This window comes from Gadus chalcogrammus, chromosome 12, assembly GCF_026213295.1.
Source record: "Gadus chalcogrammus isolate NIFS_2021 chromosome 12, NIFS_Gcha_1.0, whole genome shotgun sequence".
Classification (NCBI taxonomy): Eukaryota; Metazoa; Chordata; class Actinopteri; order Gadiformes; family Gadidae; genus Gadus; species Gadus chalcogrammus.
Window position 1 is genome coordinate 14,203,703 of NC_079423.1, and position 10,669 is coordinate 14,214,371.

The 10,669-nt window shown below is 36.5% G+C and overlaps 1 pseudogene; it reads left to right on the forward strand.

Moving 5' to 3' along the window:
* The first annotated feature begins 1,882 nt into the window (after positions 1–1,882).
* Positions 1,883–2,001, forward strand: LOC130396175 (5S ribosomal RNA; annotated as a pseudogene).
* The last annotated feature ends 8,668 nt before the right edge of the window (positions 2,002–10,669 follow it).

Sequence of the window (10,669 nt, forward strand, 5' to 3'; positions counted from 1 at the left end):
GATTGAATGCTTCGATTGTGAAATGCAAATGTTGTGCAGAGAGTCGATGAATGCAAATACAGTGCTTGCCAAGACTCTTCTCATACTTGGTTGCCTCTGGAAGTGCAGAGTTTCAGAGACAGGCATTTCAACTTTTCAGATCACAGCAGTAATTATTAGTTATTAAGTAATAATAGTTGAGCATTTCACAATTTTACCTCCAGGCCTTGATCATCTGTGCTGTAGTCATCGACCTCTTTTCCCTGTAAACCACAAAACCCAAATCATCGTCGTTGGAATGGGCAATATGGTATAAAACAGGAACCAAAAGCATTGAAGTCATTATAAGTCATTGAACTTAAGTTGTATTTAAGCCATTCTTCCTGGCTAAGAAGTGTGTTTAAGTGCTGACCAGTGCTCTAAATATCATTCTATTGGATTGTGAACTTAAGATCTGTCTCACATATGGAACAATCTGCACCGTTTTCCAGCAGAAGGATGTAGCATTAAAGAAAGTATTACAAAGGACCCATTGACGCATAAATACTACACCAATAGAGAGGTACTGGAGAAGGCCTCACTTTATCCACTTTAAAAATAAATCCCGGTGGAAATATAATTGCCAACCACATCCACCCAGCCTGCCCTCCTTGCCTCTCTCTCTCGCTCTCTCTCTCTCTCTCTCTCTCTCTCTCTCTCTCTCTCTCTCTCTCTCTCAATCTCTCTCTCCCTCCTTTCTGGTAGTTTTCTTAGACCCTGGAATGTTCTCCTATTGTCCGGCCAGACCCTGCCACACCCACACTCTGACCTGTCGAGACAGGGCGAGGGCCCTCTCACTCAGCCATGCATCTGGAGCTCTGCTTAAAGCAAGACGGATGTGTGTCCATCACCTGCAGGAAAACAACAGCAGCTGCAGCAACTTCCGTGGAAATAAAGAAGGGTAGAAGGGTAAATTGATTATGTTTGAATTGACATTTTTCTATTTTCGTCATGCATTCTAGTAGTCCCTTACCCAACTATGTTTTTTAAATATGAACGTGATTCAAACATGGGCACACACACACACGCACGCACGTACGCATGCACACGCACACACGCGCAAGCACACACAAACACAGACACACACACACACCACACACCACACAACACCACACACACACACACACACACACACACACACACACACACACACACACACACACACAGCTCCCTGGTTTCACATCTACATGTCATTAAACACACAGCAAAATATCGAACACACACCTTTATTCATCATGGTTAACCCGTCACTGAAGTCAGTTGCGTAATCAGGGTTGTGCGTTTACGTAGCTACATGCATCAATCCGATTAACGCTCTTCCCACCGTACGGGTTCGTGTCCGCTGTGCTGCAGGTTCCTCTTTATCAGCCCCTGTTATCTCGGCCACTCCCGCCCGTCGACGGAGAATAGTTTGTACAGGCATACCTTTGACGGCGGCTGAGCCTGCTCGTCGAGTTGGGTTAATGCATGTTTGTGACACGAATAGGGTTTATCACCCTGTTCCAGTTCCGAGGAATAATGCTTTGTCTCGGGTGTCATTTTTTCTTTTTAATCTCAACCCAAAGGAATGCATTTGACCAATAATGCCAAGCCCTTCAAAACAACCACAATTAAACAATCATTTAAGGACAACATTGCTAAGCCGCATCAGTTGGATGGCAGCCAATCTGTTGTATAAGTAAGTGCTGATATTATCTGAGAAGATGGTTTGAAGAAATAGGATTTCCTGTTCTCTGGGAAGAATACTGAGAGGCATATGTGAGATACAATTCTGTCTCTTCCTTAGTCAGGTATTTTTTTTGTGTTGAGTAATCATGCACAATATTTACCTACTGATGTTCAATATTGACTGCATTGTATTGACTTTAACGGCCTTACCACCATGGACATGCACGATCTCGTCTGATCTCGGAAGATAAGCATGGTCAGGCCCGGTTAGTACTTGAATGGGAGACTGCCTGGGAATACCAGGTGCTGTAAGTGGTGTCGGGTGGTGGCCAATCGGTGGCCCTCTTCCCTCTGGCCTTAACATCACTCCCGATGCCCCAGTGCAGGGACAGGGCCACTGTGCTGTGGTAGGCGCCGTCCTTCGGAGGAGATGTAAAACCGAGGTCCTGACTCAAAGAGGTCATAAAAGATCCAAGGACACTTATCGCAAAGAATAGGGGTGTCCTGGCCCAACCAGGCTCATTCAATCTAGCCCCCTAATCATCCTGCTGTATAATTGGCTGACTCATTAATCCCCTCACACTCCACATCAAGCTGGTGTGTGGTAAGCGTTCTGGCGCAGATTGGCTGCCGTGCATCACCCAAGTGGGTGCTACAAACTGGTAATGGTTAGTGAGGTCCCCCCTTCACTGTAAAGTGTCTTTGAGTGTCTAGAAAAGCGCCATATCAATTAAATCCATTATTATTATAGACATTTACACAACCTTATCAAAGATGGAGGGCGAATTGTGCCAAGGAATGAAATATTAAGTAAAATATTTATGAGACATACTTTGTTATTAGTCAGGTTCACTACGTAATGTCACCTGATTTCTGTGGAGAGTATCAAAACTAAAACTATACATTTTTGGAAACTTCTTTGTATAAGTTGTATAAAAAAATTTCCATTTGCCCTGATTCCTATATGCCCGCCATCTTGGATTCTACAAAATGGCTGTCGTGAAAAAGGCTTTCGTCAATATCTCAGCTTCTAAATAACCTAGAGCTTTTATTTTGACAGCTAAAATAGCATTTGCAGGGCTAAGGAATCCAATGGTAACAAAATAAATAAGCTAGATTCGACCTAAAACTTAATAGACTGACATTTCTAGTTTTAATTGAATTTTTTACAAGTGATAAATCATCAAATTTCCACTAATTTAATGTCCATTAAGAGCCAACATGCTCCTCATGACAGAAATGTGTTTAATGTTTATGGCAATCAAGGAGTCTTTACATATCATCGTCATCATCAGTTTCAGACTACTTTCATACTTTGCTTTGCCTATACGTGAGAACCTGGAAGGTTCTCACGTATATGAAAAATATGTCGTTTTTTATTGGTCGTCACGAAAAAAAACATAAGGGGTAAAACTGTTGTTTTTTATTGGTCGTCATGAAAAAAAACATAAGGGGTAACACTGTTGTTTTTTATTGGTCGTCATGAAAAAAAACATAAGGGGTAACATTGTCGTTTTTATCGGTCGTCATGAAAAAAAACATAAGGGGTAACGCTGTTGTTTTTTATTGGTCGTCATGAAAAAAAACACAAGGGGTAACCCTGTCGTTTTTCTTTGGTCGTCACGAAAAAAAACATAAGGGGTAACACTGTTGTTTTTTATTGGTCGTCACGAAAAAAAACATAAGGAGTAAAACTGTTGTTTTTTTTGGTCGTCATGAAAAAAAACATAAGGGGTAACACTGTCGTTTTTTATCGGTCGTCATGAAAAAAACCATAAGGGGTAACCTGTCGTTTTTTATCGGTCGTCATGAAAAAAAACATGAGGGGTAAAGCTGTTGTTTTTTATTGGTCGTCATGAAAAAAAACACAAGGGGTAACCCTGTCGTTTTTCTTTGGTCGTCATGAAAAAAAACATTATGGGTAACACTGTCCTTGTTTTTTTGGTCGTCATGAAAAAAAACATAAGGGGTAACACTGTCGTTTTTTATCGGTCGTCATGAAAAAAAACATAAGGGGTAACGCTGTTGTTTTTATCGGTCGTCATGAAAAAAAACATAAGGGGTAACGCTGTTGTTTTTTATTGGTCGTCATGAAAAAAAACACAAGGGTAACCCTGTCGTTTTTCTTTGGTCGTCAAGAAAAAAAACATAAGGGGTAACACTGTTGTTTTTTATTGGTCGTCACGAAAAAAAACATAAGGAGTAAAACTGTTGTTTTTTATTGGTCGTCATGAAAAAAAACATAAGGGGTAACACTGTCGTTTTTATCGGTCGTCATGAAAAAAAACATAAGGGGTAACCCTGTCGTTTTTCTTTGGTCGTCACGAAAAAAAACATAAGGGGTAACACTGTTGTTTTTTATTGGTCGTCACGAAAAAAAACATAAGGGGTAAAACTGTTGTTTTTTATTGGTCGTCATGAAAAAAAACATAAGGGGTAACACTGTTGTTTTTATTGGTCGTCATGAAAAAAAACATAAGGGGTAACATTGTCGTTTTTTATCGGTCGTCATGAAAAAAACCATAAGGGTAACACTGTCGTTTTTTATCGGTCGTCATGAAAAAAAAAATGAGGGGTAAAGCTGTTGTTTTTTATTGGTCGTCATGAAAAAAACACAAGGGGTAACCCTGTCGTTTTTCTTTGGTCGTCATGAAAAAAAACATTATGGGTAACACTGTTATTATTTTTTTGGTCGTCATGAAAAAAACATAAGGGGTAACACTGTCGTTTTTTATCGGTCGTCATGAAAAAAAACATAAGGGGTAACGCTGTTGTTTTTTATTGGTCGTCATGAAAAAAAACATAAGGGGTAACGCTGTTGTTTTTTATTGGTCGTCATGAAAAAAAACACAAGGGGTAACCCTGTCGTTTTTCTTTGGTCGTCACGAAAAAAAATAAGGGGTAACACTGTTGTTTTTTATTGGTCGTCACGAAAAAAAACATAAGGAGTAAAACTGTTGTTTTTTATTGGTCGTCATGAAAAAAAACATAAGGGGTAACACTGTCGTTTTTTATCGGTCGTCATGAAAAAAAACATAAGGGGTAACCCTGTCGTTTTTCTTTGGTCGTCACGAAAAAAAACATAAGGGGTAACACTGTTGTTTTTTATTGGTCGCCATGAAAAAAACATAAGGGGTAAAACTGTTGTTTTTTATTGGTCGTCATGAAAAAAACATAAGGGGTAACACTGTTGTTTTTTATTGGTCGTCATGAAAAAAAACATAAGGGGTAACATTGTCGTTTTTTATCGGTCGTCATGAAAAAAAAATAAGGGGTAACGCTGTTGTTTTTTATAGGTCGTCATGAAAAAAACACAAGGGGTAACCCTGTCGTTTTTCTTTGGTCGTCACGAAAAAAAACATAAGGGGTAACACTGTTGTTTTTTATTGGTCGTCACGAAAAAAAACATAAGGAGTAAAACTGTTGTTTTTATTGGTCGTCATGAAAAAAAACATAAGGGGTAACACTGTCGTTTTTTATCGGTCGTCATGAAAAAAACCATAAGGGGTAACACTGTCGTTTTTTATCGGTCGTCATGAAAAAAACATGAGGGGTAAAGCTGTTGTTTTTTATTGGTCGTCATGAAAAAAACACAAGGGGTAACCCTGTCGTTTTTCTTTGGTCGTCATGAAAAAAACATTATGGGTAACACTGTTCTTGTTTTTTTGGTCGTCATGAAAAAAAAATAAGGGGTATCACTGTCGTTTTTATCGGTCGTCATGAAAAAAAACATAAGGGGTAACGCTGTTGTTTTTTATTGGTCGTCATGAAAAAAAACTAAGGGGTAACGCTGTTGTTTTTTATTGGTCGTCATGAAAAAAAACAAGGGGTAACCCTGTCGTTTTTCTTTGGTCGTCACGAAAAAAAACATAAGGGGTAACACTGTTGTTTTTTATTGGTCGTCACGAAAAAAAACATAAGGAGTAAAACTGTTGTTTTTATTGGTCGTCATGAAAAAAAACATAAGGGGTAACACTGTCGTTTTTTATCGGTCGTCATGAAAAAAACCATAAGGGGTAACACTGTCGTTTTTATCGGTCGTCATGAAAAAAAACATGAGGGGTAAAGCTGTTGTTTTTTATTGGTCGTCATGAAAAAAAACACAAGGGGTAACCCTGTCATTTTTCTTTGGTCGTCATGAAAAAAAACATTATGGGTAACACTGTTCTTGTTTTTTGGTCGTCATGAAAAAAAACATAAGGGGTAACTCTGTCGTTTTTTATCGGTCGTCATGAAAAAAAACATAAGGGGTAACGCTGTTGTTTTTTATGGTCGTCATGAAAAAAAACACAAGGGGTAACACTGTTGTTTTATATCTGTCGTCATGAAAAAAACATAAGGGGTAACACTGTTGTTTTTTATTGGTCATCATGAAAAAAAACACAAGGGGTAACCCTGTCGTTTTTCTTTGGTCGTCACGAAAAAAAACATAAGGGGTAACACTGTTGTTTTTTATTGGTCGTCATGAAAAAAAACATATGGGGTAACACTGTCGTTTTTTATCGGTCGTCATGAAAAAAAACATAAGGGGTAACACTGTTGTTTTTTATTGGTCGTCATGAAAAAAAACACAAGGGGTGACACTGTCGTTTTTCTTTGGTCGTCATGAAAAAAACCATGAGGGGTAACACTGTTGTTTTTATTGGTCGTCATGAAAAAAAACACAAGGGGTAACACTTTTGTTTTTTATTGGTCATCATGAAAAAAAAATAAGGGGTCACAATGTTGTCTTTGTCAAATAAAATATAAGGGGTAACACTGTCGTAATTTATTGGTCGTCATGAAAGAAAACATCTTTTTAAATAAATAAATAATTGTCCTTATCAAATAAAATATAAGGGGTAACACTGTTGTTTTTCATCAGTCATCATGAAAAAAAACACAAGGGGTAACACTGTTTTTTTATTGGTCGTCATGAAAAAAAACATAAGGGGTATCACTGTCGTTTTTTATCGGTCGTCATGAAAAAAAACATAAGGGGTAACACTGTTGTTTTTTATTGGTCGTTTTGAAAAAAAACATAAGGGGTAACACTGTTGTTTTTATTGGTCGTCATGAAAAAAACATAAGGGGTAACACTGTCGTTTTTTATTGGTCGTCATGAAAAAAACCATAAGGGGTAACGCTGTTGTTTTTTATTGGTCGTCATGAAAAAAAACACAAGGGGTGACACTTGTTTTTTATCGGTCATCATGAAAAAAAAATAAGGGGTCACACTGTTGTCTTTGTCAAATAAAATATAAGGGGTAACACTGTCGTAATTTATTGGTCGTCATGAAAGAAAACATCTTTTTAAATAAATAAATAATTGTCCTTATCAAATAAAATATAAGGGGTAACACTGTTGTTTTTCATCAGTCATCATGGAAAAAAAATATTAGGGGTAACGCTGTTGTTTTTTATTGGTCGTCATGAAAAAAAACATAAGGGGTATCACTGTCGTTTTTTATCGGTCGTCATGAAAAAATCATAAGGGGTAACACTGTTGTTTTTTATTGGTCGTCACGAAAAAAAACATAAGGGGTAACACTGTTGTTTTTTATTGGTCGTCATGAAAAAAAACATAAGGGGTATCACTGTCGTTTTTTATAGGTGGTCATGAAAAAAAAATAAGGGGTAACACTGTCGTTTTTTATCGGTCGTCATGAAAAAAAACATAAGGGGTAACACTGTCGTTTTTTATTGGTCATCATGAAGAAAAACATAAGGGGTAACGCTGTTGTTTTTTTTGGTCGTCATGAAAAAAAACACAAGGGGTAACCCTGTCGTTTTTCTTTGGTCGTCATGAAAAAAAACATTATGGGTAACACTGTTGTTGTTTTTTTGGTCGTCATGAAAAAAAACATACGGGGTAACATTGTCGTTTTTTATCGGTCGTCATGAAAAAAAACATAAGGGGTAACGCTGTTGTTTTTATTGGTCGTCATGAAAAAAAACACAAGGGTTAACACTGATGTTTTTTATCGGTCGTCATGAAAAAAACATAATGGGTAACACTGTCGTTTTTTATCGGTCGTCATGAAAAAAAACATAAGGGGTAACACTGTCGTTTTTTATCGTCGTCATGAAAAAAACATAAGGGGTAACACTGTTGTTTTTATTGGTCATCATGAAAAAAAAATAAGGGGTCACACTGTTGTCTTTGTCAAATAAAATATAAGGGGTAACACTGTCGTAATTTATTGGTCGTCATGAAAGAAAACATCTTTTTAAATAAATAATAATTGTCCTTATCAAATAAAATATAAGTGGTAACACTGTTGTTTTTCATCAGTCATCTTGGAAAAAAATATAAGGGTTAACGCTGTTGTTTTTTATTGGTCGTCATGAAAAAAAACACAAGGGGTAACACTGATGTTTTTTATCGGTCGTCATGAAAAAAATAATGGGTAACACTGTCGTTTTTTATCGGTCGTCATGAAAAAAAACATAAGGGGTAATGCTGTTGTTTTTTATCGGTCGTCATGAAAAAAAACACAAGGGGTAACACTGTCGTTTTATCTCGGTCGTCATGAAAAAAACATAAGTGGTAACACTGATTTTTTTTATCGGTCGTCATGAAAAAAACATAATGGGTAACACTGTCGTTTTTTATCGGTCGTCATGAAAAAGAAAAACTTAAGGGGTAACACTGTCGTTTTTTATCGTCGTCATGAAAAAATACATAAGGGGTAACACTGTTGTTTTTTATTGGTCATCATGAAAAAAAAATAAGGGGTCACACTGTTGTCTTTGTCAAATAAAATATAAGGGGTAACACTGTCGTAATTTATTGGTCGTCATGAAAGAAAACATCTTTTAAATAAATAAATAATTGTCCTTATCAAATAAAATATAAGGGGTAACACTTGTTTTTCATCAGTCATCTTGGAAAAAAAATATAAGGGTTAACGCTGTTGTTTTTATTGGTCGTCATGAAAAAAAACACAAGGGGTAACACTGATGTTTTTATCGGTCGTCATGAAAAAAACATAATGGGTAACACTGTCGTTTTTTATCGGTCGTCATGAAAAAAATCATAAGGGGTAACACTGTCGTTTTTTATCATCGTCATGAAAAAAAACATAAGGGGTAACGCTGTTGTCTTTTATTGGTCGTCATGAAAAAAAACATAAGGGGTAACACTGTCATTTTTTATCGCCGTCATGAAAAAAAACATAAGGGGTAACGCTGTTGTTTTTTTATCGGTCGTCATGAAAAAAAACACAAGGGGTAACACTGTCGTTTTATCTCGGTCGTCATGAAAAAAACATAAGGGGTAACACTGTTGTTTTTTATTGGTCATCATGAAAAAAAATAAGGGGTCACACTGTTGTCTTTGTCAAATAAAATATAAGGGGTAACACTGTTGTTTTTCATCCGTCATCATGGAAAAAAAAAATAAGTGGTAACGCTGTTGTTTTTTATTGGTCGTCATGAAAAAAAACACAAGGGGTAACACTGATGTTTTTTATCGGTCGTCATGAAAAAAACATAATGGGTAACACTGTTGTTTTTTATCGGTCGTCATGAAAAAAAACATAAGGGGTAACACTGTCGTTTTTTATCGTCGTCATGAAAAAAAACATAAGGGGTAACACTGTTGTTTTTTATTGGTCATCATGAAAAAAAATAAGGGGTCACACTGTTGTCTTTGTCAAATAAAATATAAGGGGTAACACTGTCGTAATTTATTGGTCATCATGAAAGAAAACATCTTTTTAAATAAATAAATAATTGTCCTTATCAAATAAAATATAAGGGGTAACACTGTTCTTTTTCATCAGTCATCATGGAAAAAAAATATAAGGGGTAACGCTGTTGTTTTTTATTGGTCGTCATGAAAAAAAACACAAGGGGTAACACTGATGTTTTTTATCGGTCTTCATGAAAAAAAATAATGGGTAACACTGTCGTTTTTATCGGTCGTCATGAAAAAAAACATAAGGGGTAACACTGTCGTTTTTTATCGTCTTCATGAAAAAAAACATAAGGGGTAACGCTGTTGTTTTTATTGGTCGTCATGAAAAAAAACATAAGGGGTAACACTGTCGTTTTTTATCGCCGTCATGAAAAAAAACATAAGGGGTCGTCATGAAAAAAAACACAAGGGGTAACACTGATGTTTTTATCCGTCGTCATGAAAAAAACATAATGAGTAACACTGTCGTTTTTTATCGGTCGTCATGAAAAAAACCATAAGGGGAAACGCTGTTGTTTTTTATTGGTTGTCATGAAAAAAACACAAGGGGTAACACTGTCGTATTTTATGGGTCGTCATGAAAAAAAACATAAGGGAAATAATAGAAAAACACACATACATTTTAATGTCATGTATATCCACTTATTGATGATTGATCATTGTGTATTGTCATCGCCTCAGTGGTGCAGTGGAGTGTACTCTGCCTAACCCACTGGCGACCGCGGCTCAATTTCTGTGGAAAACACAATATCTTTAATTTGAAACTTAATGCTATCATGTCTATTGCATATTGTCATTGTCATATGACTATATTTTTTATTGGTCGTCATGAAAAAAAACATAAGGGGTAACACTGTCGTTTTTTATCGGTCGTCATGAAAAAAACATAAGGGGTAACGCTGTTGTTTTTATTGGTCGTCATGAAAAAAAACACAAGGGGTAACCCTGTCGTTTTTCTTTGGTCGTCATGAAAAAACCATAATGGGTAACACTGTCGTTTTTATCGTTCGGTCGTCATGAAAAAAACCATAAGGGTAACGCTGTTGTTTTTTATTGGTCGTCATGAAAAAAAACACAAGGGGTAACACTGTTGTTTTATATCGGTCGTCATGAAAAAAATAAGGGGTAACACTGTTGTTTTTTATTGGTCATCATGAAAAAAAAAAAAGGGGTCACACTGTTGTCTTTGTCAAATAAAATATAAGGGGTAACACTGTCGTTTTTATCAAATGAAATGTTAAGGGTAACACTGTACAGAATAGAATAGAAACACACACCACACGCACACACACACACACACAC